Here is a 14,408-nt window from a genome sequence, read left to right as displayed (position 1 = left end):
AGGTGAGAAATGGAAATGAAGACTTTTGTCCCAAGTGAAATCAAGGAGGTCTTGTGTGCTCACCTCCCCTGAAGATGTGGTTGTAAAAAACAGACACCTCCAAATGTATTTCTCTCTCCCATTTAGTCCTGCCACAATTACCACATGAGTATTTGAACACCACCATCCCATGGGCTAATGAGCTGTGTGACTAACATTTGTCCCATAACTTACGTGCTCATCCTCTCCCTCGGGGAAGACCTGTGTGAAGTGGAGACTGTTTATTATGAATATACACACAAAAAATACTTAATTATACAAGCACACACATGTCAATATAGGTTTGTTGGAGAGGGAAAGATGAAAGGCAAGGTGCCTCCACCTCAGAGGAGGGCATGCTGAGGTCTAAACCGGCCTTCATTTCCTGTGGGAACAGTGGAGCCAGGAGTGCCCCAAAAGGACCCAGCTCTGCACAGACACTTCTGTGAGTTCCCTCCATGTAAAGTGACTTTTTTACTGGGGTCTTGTCTTCATGTGTATGCAGGAACGTCTGCTCAGTGCTGTGCTACCAGAGTCATCTACAGAAAAAGGAGTTGTTTCCTTGGCATAGGAATATGCTGTCATCCTCATTAAATTTGAGCAAGCAGAGGCAGGAAAAGGGAATTTCTTTGTTTCTCCATTTTTGGCCATGAGAGAAAGGGATTTATAAGAAGGTTTTTGGAACTTGGTCTTTTTGAATAGGAAGAATCCATACACAGTCCGGAAATACATCAATGCAGTAGCAGTACTCTAAGAAAAGGACAACTTAACAGTTGTTTTCATAATGTGATCTGGATGCCTTCTAGTTGTTTGCCTCTTGCCCATTTTCTGAGGCGTGTGCTCTCTGTCAGGATGTCTTTATCATTTTTAAACTTGAGTGGGAACTGAGAAGTGGGAAAGCTGCTGAGCCAGAGGGCCAGATTGGCAGCAAGTTGGAGCAGGAGGGGTCAGGAGCACCCCAGGTGGAAACAAGAATGGCTGACATATGAAACTACAGTCTCATGTCCCACCTCCATAACAGGCCAGAGCCACCAGAAGGACTGCATCTGAATTTATGGTTTGTTTTTTTTCTCAGTAACTGTTGGAATTGTGAAACCATTTTCACAGTTTGGATGCTGTATGAGCCCAGACAGTGCTTACACTGTCATTTGCCTCTTGGGTGGTGATGGCTGCTGTTTGGCCAGCTGGGAAATGAAGGGGTTTAGAAGTTAAATGCTGTATTTAATGAGGTGTGGCAAGGCTTGGAAAACAGCACCTTCCTGCTTCTTCCTGTGCTGAGCTGAGCTTGCTAGGCTGCCTTTGCACTTACACTGGACCAAAGGCAAGGTTTAATAACAAATTCCAGAGTCTGTGTGTTTTCCCATGAAGCACAAAGGGGCCATCAAGCTAGAGAAGACCAACCAGTCCGCATGAAGAAAGCATTCCCCTGGAACTAAGAGCAGACCTCTTGGTGTTGCAGTGCACTTCAGCTGTTAAGAGCCATAAGAGAAAATACTGAAATATGTCTTTTACAACATAAATTGAGAACAGACAGGGCATCATGGCCTTGGTGTCACCTCCAGCCTTTGTAAGGGGACTCTGCTCCCAATCAAGGGGAAGACACTGGGGCAGAGGCCCAGTGGGATCAGCATGGAAGCAGAGCAGAGCAGAGCAAGACAAGTAGGGCAGCAGGAGTGGGAGTACTAGTGATCTGCCTGCATTAGCGTTCCCTGCTTCTTCAAAGATCATGGAATCACTAAGGGTGGAAAAGATCACTATGATCATCTTGTCCACCATGAACTCATTCCCACCATACCCACTTACCACATCCCTCATGCCACATTCACACGGTTCTTGCACACCTCCAGGGACAGTGACTCCACCACCTTCCTGGGCAGGCTCTTTCTGAGAAGATTTTCCTAATATCCAACCTGAACTTTCCCTGGTACAGCTTAATGTTATTTCTTGTCTTAAAGTCAGCTGGGCTTTGCTTTCCTCTGGGGGAAATGGCAGCCAAGCTGCTCCTGCAAAATGAGGGCTGTCCTCAGAAATGAGGATGCTGGCTGTAGCAATAGCTGAGGGTGACTTTGTGCATATAACGATCCCTTCATGTTGTCCTGATTTCAGCTGTTGTTATATCTAATTTTGCTTGATTTATTAAAAAAAATGATTTCTCCCTATTCTTCTCAAATGTCATCTCTCTGCTTCTTCATAATGCTTCACTGAAATTTTAAATATACAAGTTAGAAATAGGAAGAAAGCAGACATTGAATATTACAGACTGCCTCTTCCTCTCATGGTTCAATAGCTTTTCCCTGTTGCACTGTTTGGGATCCAGAATTGCTGGCAATTCAGTCATTTCCTCACAGAAATAGGATTCTCTTTCTTCGTTGCTCTTGAACCCCAGCTCTCCACTTGATATATAGCTGAGGCACTTGAGGGATTTGGCCAGGTGGACAATACAGGATGATGGCCAGGGAGGCTGCACGGCATGCAGAAACCCACTTTCCACTGAGCCAGCAGCTGCTGGCATTTGCAGCTGCTCTGGCAGCAGGATCCATGTCTGCTGCAGGACAGCAGTGGCATGAGAGCAGGGCACAAGGCCGTATGGGCCTGAGGGACGCTTCTCACAGCCTTTGAAACTTGCACCCAGACTACTCATTAGTGGTGTTCTAATCCATTTTGCACTGCATTTTAGAAGAACAAAGACTACATGTGCTCTGCTGAAAAGAAACATAACTGACCCAGTGCATCTGAAACCTCCATCACTTCATAAGAAATGAAGTGGAGGAGGATTTAACTGTGCCTTTGGAAGCTGTGGTGATGATACTTGGACCCTAGCAGATGCCTTTATCTGCAGCTGTTCTTCCTCCCAAGTGCAACCTTCCTATCCATCTATGGGTGTACACATCTCAGATACTAACTACAGCCTTCCCACAACTGTCACCCTAAGCAGTTCCCTAAGGCAGTAGGGGATGTGACTTAGTGACTGGACTCCACAGGACAGGTTAAGGGCAGGACATGAAGACCTTAGAGGCCTCTTCCGAACTAAATGAGCCTCTGATTCTATTTCCAGCCCAAGGTTCAGCTGATGCTCTGTTTCTAGGACAACTTTCATCAGCTCCCTAAATTAAATTAGATATTAGAGGGAACTTTTTCACTCAGAGTAGCGAGGCACTGGCACAGCTGCCCACAGAAGCTGTGGTGCCCCATCCCTGGAGGCGCTTAAGGCCAGGTTGGATGGGGCCCTGGGCAGCTGAGCTGCTGGGGGCAGCCCTGCCCATGGCACATGGTGAGGCTGGATGGGCTTTGAGGTCCCTTCCAACACAAATCATTCCATGATTCTATGATTCTATGATCCTTTATACAAGCTAGGGCAAGAAAGTGACCAATATTAACTTAACTTTCATCTTACTTTTACAGAAGCAGTGTTAAGCCCCAGTATGAGGACAAGCCTTGCCACTGTTAGAAGTCCACTCAGCATTAGGACTACATTTACACTTAGCCTTAACTCTATTGTAAGCTGAGTCCAGAAGCTCAGGTTTACCCATAGTCAAAACAAAATGCTCATCCACTCCCCATACTTTACCAGAATGCAAACCTTTCAGTCTAAGACTCTGGATCATTCCAGACATTCTTCCTGATCTTAAAACTTTGGCAAACAAGTATATTGCAAAGCTTGGTTCTCCTGGCGGCTCCTGAAAGCATTTACATCTATGCAAAAAGCCCATGGGCAAAATTCTTTGTAGAAATTTTTCTGATCGTTCCAAAGAAATGACTCAGGCAGAGAGTTCAGCCCAGACACTTCAATTCAGTGCAGACTATGTGCTCCTTGTGCAGAAGGGGAAAGAAAGCAGCCTGGACTGGGGCACGGTCAGCAACATCTGCAGGACCTGCAGATGAACAGGGTTTGTCTAAAGCTCTGTTCCCTTCCATTCAATTTCCAAACATAGCCAGAGAGACCAATCTTTCCCATTTTCATCATGCTTAAAAGGTTATGGTTTGCTGGGAGGTATTTTAGAATCAAAGGAAAACTTTATCTGATTTTCAGGGTTTTTTGTTCCAGGAACTGTCTCCTAGATTGCTCAATACATTGCAGTTTTAGCTTCCACTGGAGAAAAAAAGAAAGGAAGGGAAGGGAAGGGAAGGGAAGGGAAGGGAAGGGAAGGGAAGGGAAGGGAAGGGAAGGGAAGGGAAGGGAAGGGAAGGGAAGGGAAGGGAAGGGAAGGGAAGGGAAAAAGGTTCAAAGTGTTCCCTGTAGTCAAGGATAGTGAAGAGAAAATGCTTTGAAGACCAGTTGAGTTTCTAAAATTCTTAAACAGTGCCACAGCAATCCTGTTACTTTAGTTAGCTTTGCCAAGGAAGGGTTTTCATGGGCACCCACTCATCCTGATCCTGTTACAGGACTGGTTTCAAAAAGGAATAAGGTGGAATTATGGTGGAAAATGCCATTAAAGACAAACAGGCTTTGATTTTTGTTTACTCTTGATAAGAGCCGACACACCACCTATTTCCTGCTGCATACAAAGGGATTTCTTAAATACAAAGATGTCGTGGAGGCTCTATGCACTGAGAATATCAAAACTATAAGTATCAGAAATATCAGAAATAATACATCTAGCTATCACAGGAGCTCTTCCCCATGAACCAGAGAGAGGGGAGTGCTTAGTCCCATGGAGGTTAACATCTGGGAAAGCACTCAACTTACAGAATCCACCGAATGACTGGCAGCCCACATTAAATTTTTTGTCTTGAATCAATTGAGAGACCCCACAAGGGATATTATCCCGTTTGGCCTTGAGCCACTCACTGGAAAATGTGCATACTGGAGGTGAAATAGTATTGCATAGATTTGTCTTCTAAACATTCACCATATGCTCTCATAAAAATAAGCACCGGCACCATTATAAAAATAAATTGTTTATTGTGTAGCTGTTTTCTTTAGGCCTTGATTCAAATCCTCAGTATACAACATGAGTTTTATAAACATTTGTCAGACACTAGATGTTAAAGGAGTTTATTCCAAACCTTTAGAAAGGAAGCCTTGATAGACTGAGTGCTTGTTTACACATTGATTGTGCTGATTTATGTAATTGCAGTCATGCTTCAGTCCTTCAGCAGTTTCAGTTTCTCTCTTCCTGTCCTAAACTAATCTGTCCTGTCTCAGCTATTACAGAAAAAGGTAAGAAGAGACCTCAGTTTCGTTGGCATTAATAAACTTGTAACACAGAAAAGTAGCACAACCCATTTTCGAGTTAATAACATCTTGTGTGGTCTATAGAAAGCTGGCAAGGCAGGCTGAGATTGTGAGCTGTACAGAACATATGTACAACTGCTATCTGCTGAAACAATGTGTTTTAGTAGCTCCAGCTGCACTGAACAGCAACACAAGAAGAACACTATAATGACCTCAACACCTTGGCTACACAAAGCTAAAAGATGCTGCAGGGTCTCTGGGTGTGAGATGTCAAGGCATAGAGAAAGAACTTCCACTGTGGATAGGCTTGGCTTATGTTAAACTCCTACGTTACTTGTAACCTTTTCTCTGGGTCTTGTTAACATAAGTTTTGTTTGGCTTGCACAAAATGCCTGGAGTGAGGGGAGATGTGGACGATAAAGAAACTCCATGGACTAAAGGAGCAATGTCTTCCAGGAAGAGCTTGCAGTATGCCCTGCCAGGAGTGAGGAACTGACATCTCAGGGCATATGTAAGGATGTCAGGGGCTGAACAGAAGATCGTGGATGCTTGTGCTTTCAGACAAGAGGTTCTTGTATTCTTGGAAGTAAGAAATTCACCTTTGAGAGCTTAAGTACTTGTAACATTCAACACCAGAAAGAAAACAAAACCAAAACAAAAATCCACAACCAACAAAAACCCAACAACACAGTCATCATTCTTGTGCCCAAAACCAATATTCTATCAGGAAGATAGAATGGTATTCCTGTACTTAAAGGGAGCTTATAAACAGGAGGGAGGCTGACTTTTTACACCATGTGACAGTGACAGGACAAAGGGAATGGCTTTAATATAAGAGATACTTCATTAAGATGGCAGTGAAGTGCTGGCAGAGTTACCCATAGAAGCTGTGGTGGCCCATCCCTGGAGGTGCTCAAGGCCAGGTTGGATGGGGCCCTGGGCAGCTGAGCTGCTGGGAGGCAGCCCTGCCCATGGCATGGGGTGGGACTGGGTGGGCTTTGAGGTCCTGAGTATTTCAAGTTCATGAGTGGTGAAACAGAAGTAAAGAAATGGAGAAAAGATGAAACCAACCCTGGAAGGAGGTACCTTGAGCTGTGAATTGCTGAAGAAACGTTTACTTCATCTTCCTATTTCTTGCATAATGAAGACAAGTAGTCTTTACAGATTTACCAGGAATGCAAGAGTGATTCAATACATCAGACTGCCCTCATGCAAGTGTGAAAACAAAATCTCTTCAAAAATTTGGAGAAGAAAATATGAGGCAAGAATCCTAGACTGGCACACAGAGCAGAGATCATCTCAAAAGAGTAGGAAATTTGTGTGCAGCTATATTTATCTTCAATTAGACATAATTTGGGGTTCGATCCATTTTACTCTGTCGAGAGGAAGGAAAAAACCACAGCTCTGTAACAGACTGAAGTACCTAATCATTTCCAGAAACATCTATGAGGTGAACATTATGTGATGAAATGTTCTCGGCATCAGCACCGCCTGTATAACAGAAGGTGTACAGGGACTGTTCCAGCAAATTATTCATGGGCAATAAATAATGTATAACATGTCTCAAAGGCAAGGGAAGTGCACCTCTCTGTAATGTACACAAAATTTTGATTCCAGACAGCATTCTTATTGTGGTTTGGGTTAATTTTTTTTCTCAACATTAGCTACATGTGTAAGCCTGACCTTGCATAAGGTTTTCTCCGCGTGTCGTCTGGCCATTCACCCATCTACTACATGAGCTGAAAGAAAATATATTTTCTTCTTGATCCTGACTGCGTTAGGATTTATTATTAAGTTAATATATAACCAGGCTTATTTGCTAGCTCAGTATGTACACACAGTTACCTGGGGATAGTATCATCTCCAGTACAATACTTCTGTTGGGATCAGTGGCAGTACTAGTGTTAACAATTCTGGTTAAAGAGCAGGCTCTGTAGCAGTAAGTACTGTATCAGTACTTACATAAAATATCAGTACTCACATAAAATATGCTCTCCAACCTTGGGAGCTCATAAACTAGGTTATGATAAGTTGCAGCTGGCTGATGAGGTAACAAGCAAACAAGATATCATATCCTAATTAAAGGAGTTGGCTTGCTTTCCACTTGGCTACTGTAGTAAAGGGAGTTACTAGGAAAGCTGCTTGTTTCCCTACCTTGTGTTTGAATAATGTTTATTAATCATTGCTGATTTCTCAGTGCAGTTCTTCCCTCCCTCTGCCTGTGAAACAAGGGAAGGTCTTTCTCTTTCCCTTTTAGCACAAGGTTGGCAGCCTGGGTGACTCAGGTTGAACTTTTATTCTCCTTTCATTTCAGGTGATGCATTTACCATATTCTGGACTGGTCTGCAGACAGCCCAACCTTTCTCATTTAGAAACAAGCTAGACTAAACCAATAGGTACATTTGCCTAAGATTCCCAAGAGCTATTTTACTTTTATTATCCCTACAGCAGTTGAGAAGTGAGGTGATACAGTTCAGATACTCTTTCAGAGGGACAAACAAACTTACTTTGAAGACATAACTGTATTGTAAAGAATTTTTTTTCCAGGAGAATGTCTCTAATCCAATTTTCCATTTTTTTTAGGCTCTCAGGTAGAAGGATTTATTTCTTTTTATTTAGTACATCCAGATAAAGAAGTGAGAGGAAAAAAGTTACATTTTTTTTTCCTAACATTTTGAGTGTTTTCTATTGTACACAAATCTTAATATATTATAAAATCTTGACAAAAGTATTTGAAGAGTGTCTGACTACTCTCCAGAATTAAACTGGTAACCATTAGCAGAGTAGGCTTATAGTTATGGATTCTCAACTATGCTCAATCCAAATCTCATAAATGCCAGTGATTCACCTAGTAAAGACACAGCAACAATAATATATGAGCGATGGAACAGAACAGAGAACACATTTTTCATTTGAGTGTACATCATTTGAATCATATCACTTAAGCATTAGGCGGGTTGATTTTACAGGTAATTCAAGAAATGTTCAGTGTAGACATACTGAAAAGGAAAGGAAATTTTATTTAACAAAACAACAAAGTGACTCGATCAGATTTAACCATGAATTAATTGCTAGTATTGAGTCATCAGACTGCAGCTGTAGACATCCAGGGCATTTTTGAGTTTTCAGATTTGTCTTTTATGAGTGTTTAAAAAACCTTTTGCTGAAGGGCACACATGTAGTTAACGAGACCATTGTCATCTCGTGCTATTGTTACCTACTCTGTGTCCCAGACTATTCTCAAATCGGCCTGTTTTACTCTTCAACCTTAGGAAAGTGCAAAGTCGTTGTCATGCCTGGTAATAGTAAGTATCAAACTTAGTGGAAAGTAAGAGTTTGAAAGAAAGGTATGCCTTTTATTAGAACAATGAAGTACTCCAGGGAGTTTACTTCGGTGAAACTGCTCTAGGAGAGAGTACTCTCTTGGAGAGCTAGAAGGAAAAAGTACCTAACGGGTCATTGTACCTAAAAACTATCAATGGAAAGTTAGATGTTACCCAGCAAGCACATGTTTCTCCCATGTTGTAAGACTTACTTACTCCCCTCCAACACCACAAAATATGTGACTCCTCCTTTGTTTTCCTCTCTAATAAATTAGCAGATGAAAAAATACTTTTATAGGCTTCAGACATAATTCTAAGACTGCATTATGGCAGTCTACCATGAACATGGTCAAAGTAAGAATTTTGATAAGGATCCAGTTTGGTCACTCATAGAACCATAGATATCAGATATCTTGTCAGTTGGCACCAAGTTCATCCCAACTCTGCTGACTGGATGAAAAAAAGACCTAAAATGCAGCTCTTCAAACCACTGGCACACTGAACAGAAATAGTGAAAAGGCTAAAGATGAGGAGAGTCCACACACAAATTTCAGACTAGGCAGTCCTTGGTCTCATTTTATCTTCTCATTCACTGTGCAGGAAAAAGTTCTTGGCACAGCAGAATAGAGAGGCTGAGGGGTCTTCTCCTTGGAGATCTTCAGAGACTGACTGGATGTGGGCCTGGGCACCCTACTCTGGGTGGTCCTGCTGGAGCAAAGGGCATGTCAGATGGTCACAAGCCATGCTGGAATTCTGGGATTCTGTGAATTGAAACCATCCACCTCATATTCTCCCAATTCAATTTTTCTCTCTTGGACTAATTGCCATCATTTAAATCTTGCCATACCTTCAGGCTGTAGCATCACACCTACTCATTAAAAAGAGCACTCATATTAAAATCATCTTCTGCAGACGTAAAGACTGTGACTAAGTAACCACTAATTTAACACAATATTCCTATCTTTCAAATGACTTGACAGTGCTAAAAGGAATTGCTGCTGTGAGCCCTTGATCAAACAAAAAATATTCTTACATTTCCATATTGTTTATTTTGTCCATCCTGGTGTATTCCATGAAGAGCTGTCACACTCAGGTAACAAATTCACACAAATTCACCTGGAGGATTTAACATATTGCATGAAAAACAAGCCGTGACCAGCTAAAAAATGTCAGACTGGAGAGCTGTTACTCATAATGGTGAGCAGCTGCAGTAACTGCGATGATTCACACAAGTCAGTCACTGCTCAACTATGCCAGTAAAGATCTCACAATGTTGCTCAGATCCCATGGAGACCTTATAGAAGACTTCCAGCTCCTGATGCATGTAGTATGGCATGCTTTCAGAGAACAGATGCATATGCTGCAGAGGGAATGGCTGGTCACGAACAGACAAACTCCCTTATTCAGTGTGACAATATCCATGTTCCCTAGTACTCTTCAGCACTTGCCAGATGTTGTCAGTTCTCTCTTCAGAAGATGAAAGAAGATACATAAATCATAGATGATAAGAGGATGCGACTACAACCCTTGGGTCTGACAGTTGATGTTAGGCTGTTCCCATGCCTTTGCCATCCTCAGTACATCGCTCTCCACAGGCCCTAATGACACATCCTCCTGGTTTTCACACTCAGCTTGACATGTACTTTACAGAGAAGTAGCGTACTAGTATGAGAACGAGCTTGTACCTCAGGAAAGTCAGGTTTTAAAATGAATAATATTTTTTCAGATGCCACTGAGTTTCAGAGCACTTTGAAGTACAGATCAATCTGCCAAGTATTAGTGAACATAGAAGAGAAGCAGGACATGCCCCCCCCAACATATGTTTCGTCATTTGTTCAGACAGGTTAATGAAAAATACTTACTGAAATCTCTTTCATGCACTCTGCCTGTTGGTTATAGATGAGAGCATTAACATGAAATATATACTTATTTAGAAATATGGAATTTCATTATAAAAATGAAGTCTAATTGTCCTGCAAATCTGAAACAATATTGGAAACCCTGGATTCCATGCTCAGCATGAAGAAAACTGTGCTAGAGGGCGTGTTCTTCCTGACCGTTTCCTCCCTTTCTCCATCCCATTTAATGTGTCCTTGAAATTCCTTAGAAAAAAATGACCCTAAAGCTAAAAGCCCATCATTTCATTTGGAGAATGAAATGCATCAACATAATGATACTACTGTGGTTCCACCAGCGGGTACTTCTCATTGTCTGAGTGCTAGGGGATCTTATTTACTATTTGTTAGCCAGTAACCCCACTTAGAAAGATATGATTTATGCAAATCCCTTTAGTATACAACATTCTTCCTCCTTTTCCTTTCTTTTCCTCTCTTTTCCTTTCTCCTCTCCTCTCCTCTCCTCTCCTCTCCGCTCCTCTCCTCTCATGGAAATGCACATAATTAAAAAACTAATCCAAAGACAAAAATAATTCATCTGGGGCTCAAAGTACTCAGGATGTCAAGGTACTGTCTCTGAGAAAATAGATAAGCTCTACATCAAGTCTAATTCCCCACATACATTCATTATTTGTGTTAGAGAGACGTTTTGCAAGTGATAAATGAAAACATACACACCTTGTACAGCAAAATCTTTTCTCTGCAGGATACAGTGAACAGGGAATCCATCTTACGTTAAGGAAAGAAGAATCAGCATGGTTCAGATATGGACAGATCCATCTTGCTTCCCTGAAACCTGAAACAAAGACAAGAAAAAAAGTCAGTGGGAGGGAATAAAGAGACTCTTCAGGAATCTTAAACCTACACTTTGTGCACTGTGCTGAGTTCAGAGAAGCAGCGTGCTTATCCCTGTGATGACAAGTGAAGATTAAATGAAGGTATTCACCAGACAATTCCTCCAGTGTTCCCTGATCTGAAATACACACTGAATATTGTGGAAGATGGGTTATCACTTCCGGCTCAGTGGAAGGTAAGCCTGCAGCTCTGGCAGCATCAAGGAGCTAAACAATGCCAAGTCTGGAACATCCTCACTTTCAGGCCCATGTTTCCAGTTTGGCTTAAGACTTGCATGGAGCATGTCCCCATGCTGAGATCTGTGTTAGCCATGGAGAAAGAGGTACATGAAGCTCTGGTGTCTGGCACTGGGTGCAACCTGGAGCTCCTCTCCTCTCCTCTCCTCTCCTCTCCTCTCCTCTCCTCTCCTCTCTTTCTCCTCTCCTCTCCTCTCCTCTCCTCTCCTCTCCTTCCTCTCCTCTCCTCTCTTTTCCTCTCCTCTCCTCTCCTTTCCTGCTCTTTCTCTCTCCTCTCCTCACCCTCCGCCTCTCCTCTCCTCTCCTCTCCTTTTTGCTGCATATACAAGGTGTAGAGGTTTGGGCTTACTCTTCCTCTCCATTCACTCTCCAGCTCCAGCCCATCCCTCCCTCCCATCAGCACACAGGGGCTGGAAGTGCCATTGCTGGCCTCTTTAAACAGTTGCCTTTTCATTAATCCAATCTGTGTGTATGTGTGTGTGAGTGCTTGTGTATAGACAGCTGCAACTTGGCATTCTTGCTTTGACGTTTTCTTGGAGCAAAGTTTGTTAACTATTGGACGTTAGTATCCAACTCTTCTCTATTCAGGTTCAAGAAAACAGGAATTTGGCCCCAGTAACTAAGACTAATGTGATGTTAATTCCTGAAAGTAAATATTCTCCTGCTTTTACCTTGCTATCTTTTTTTAATAGGTATTTTTCTTGTGCCTCACACATATACATGTCATTTTCATTAGTATTAAAAATGTGATTCAGCCAAAAAATTGGTTTTGGCTAAATAGGTCACATTATTAGAGATGGTCACCCTTCTTTCTCCACTCATATTTGCTGTTTCCATCTATGCTGTCTCTCTTCCTGTGGCTTTAATTACTCAGTGGCTTTCTAGGATAACTCTCACTACTCCTTTCTGGACAATAGATTTTGATCACAATCACCCTGACATAGATTCAGATCATTTAACGAAGTTAAATGTGGGTATAATGAAACTATCATTTTTGTGATGCACAAAAATAAGGTACCACAGACATCAGAAATGGGGCACTGAGTGAAGCCATTTCTAAAACAAAGAGCAAGCATTAATAATAGAAATGATTAGTGCTGATTTATGGATCTGTAGTTATCATTTTCCAAAGGAAAAGCAGCCAGGAAAATGTGTCACATTTTCCAGCAATCCACATGAAGCCTCAGCGTACTATCTGAAATTCAGTATCTTTGGTTTTCTTATCCATGAGCTCCAGCAATCCCTGGTGTATGCCAACAGCCTAAAAGAAAACAGGGTTCAGGAGACACCACTCTTTGCATACGGTAGTTGGCCATGCCTCATCACACTCAAACCCAATTCATCATCTTCCAGACACTATTTCATACCAAACATTTTGCTGTCTCTTTAATGCATCTGTCTGTTTATCTATTCTCCAGTACCATCTGCTTGTCCTGCTCTCTTGCACCGCACATGTTCACAGCTACTACACCTCCAAGGTGACAAATGAGCAGTCGAGCTAATTTCATTGGGATAAACAAGAAAGCAAGAGCCAGATGGAAAGCCATGGAGAGAGCCAATGGCACTGGGGGGAGAAGAGAGAGTGCTGGGAGAAGAAATCACCATAACAACGGCAAGTGCAAAGAGGGGGTTCTATTCTGTCTATACCACTAATTGCTATGAATATTTTATTCTTTCCCTGTGGTTTATTCATGTCCAGCGCAATGATTTACTGCCATATGGTATAGTTCAAGGCATTTTTTTTTCCCCAGTAAAGTTTGATTGCTGTTGTTTTCACTGTTATTTTTGTAAGGTTTGGGGGCTTTATTCTGTTTTTGGAGTGTAGACTATTTTCTTCAGACACTCATAAGGAAGCAGGGCTTGGGGGAGTTCAGTGTTATTATGACTGTGGAAATTATAGGTTTTAATTACTTTAAAGACACAAGCTGATGATTGATAATGTTGATCCAGATCCTGCCTCCTGATAAGCTTTAGTGACTATAAGTCGTTTTTACTATATGGCACTTCCAGCACTAGCACAGCATAAATATTCTACAGGTAACCCTGGCTGCGCTGGTGGAAGTCCAGTTGATCTCAAAGCAGTGGGATTTCACTGCCTGACAAGATACAAAGGTTACACTAAATCAATTTGAAAAACACTTCAGTTAAACCATTCCAAACTGAATGCATGCGTGTGTGTAAAGATTTAAAACCATCTCATATTGCTTTAGCTTGCCTCAGCTAAAGACATATCCTAAAGTAAGAGAAGACAGCTTATGATAAACTAAATAGGCCAAAGGAGGCCTAAGCATGAAACAGCTTTCTAAAACATTTTATCTCTGTTCAGAGCAGTGTCACTCAATGTATGTTTACGTAGCACAAGACAGATATGCCTTACCAATTGTGTGGGAAGCTAACTTAGAGCTAGAAGCAAATACTTTGCCCAGGCTAATAAGCACCAACTTTGCTTGAAAGTGGCACAGTGCAATGCTTCACAGAGATGCCTGTTCCAGGTAGGCATTCCAACACAGCAAAAGCCAGAACACACTGCCAAGGAGAATCTGATTTATAATTCCTAGTGGCAAATACACAGCTTAGCCATTAGACTGGAAAACCTCTCAAGTTCACTGTCATTTCATCCAATAGCAGCTCATTAAATTTAACAATACAGACGCTGCAAATATTTTCTTTTACAAATGTGAATAGACAAGGCACTTTCAAAATGTCTCTCCTTTTCAAACATTATCAGTGTCATTCAGTGGTAATTGTTCCTATTTCTCAACTTGTAATATTCAGAGATAAATAAGATGTGAAAGTAACCTTATCTAATTGAAAAATCCCTCTCCCCTTGCTTTCCAAAGTCCAATCTCACTGCTGTGTACATTCAAGGATTTCTTCAAAGACCAATCTATCTGCATCAGAAACT

The 14,408-nt window shown here is 41.8% G+C and overlaps 1 long non-coding RNA gene across 1 annotated transcript in view; it reads right to left on the bottom strand.

Annotated features, from left to right (window-relative positions):
* Positions 1–7,526: 7,526 nt before the first annotated feature.
* Positions 7,527–14,408, bottom strand: part of LOC107310067 — a 29,955-nt gene continuing 23,073 nt past the window's right edge. The window contains exons 2-4 of the long non-coding RNA XR_001553464.2: positions 11,091–11,208; positions 9,551–9,633; positions 7,527–9,385 (exon numbers count right to left, since the gene is read on the bottom strand). This is a non-coding gene — a long non-coding RNA (uncharacterized LOC107310067). The remainder of the gene's footprint in view (positions 9,386–9,550; positions 9,634–11,090; positions 11,209–14,408) is intronic.

The sequence above is a fragment of the Coturnix japonica genome, chromosome 2 (assembly GCF_001577835.2).
Source record: "Coturnix japonica isolate 7356 chromosome 2, Coturnix japonica 2.1, whole genome shotgun sequence".
Lineage (NCBI taxonomy): Eukaryota > Metazoa > Chordata > Aves > Galliformes > Phasianidae > Coturnix > Coturnix japonica.
Note: the sequence above shows the minus strand (reverse complement) of the source record. Positions and strands in the feature narration are given on the sequence as shown.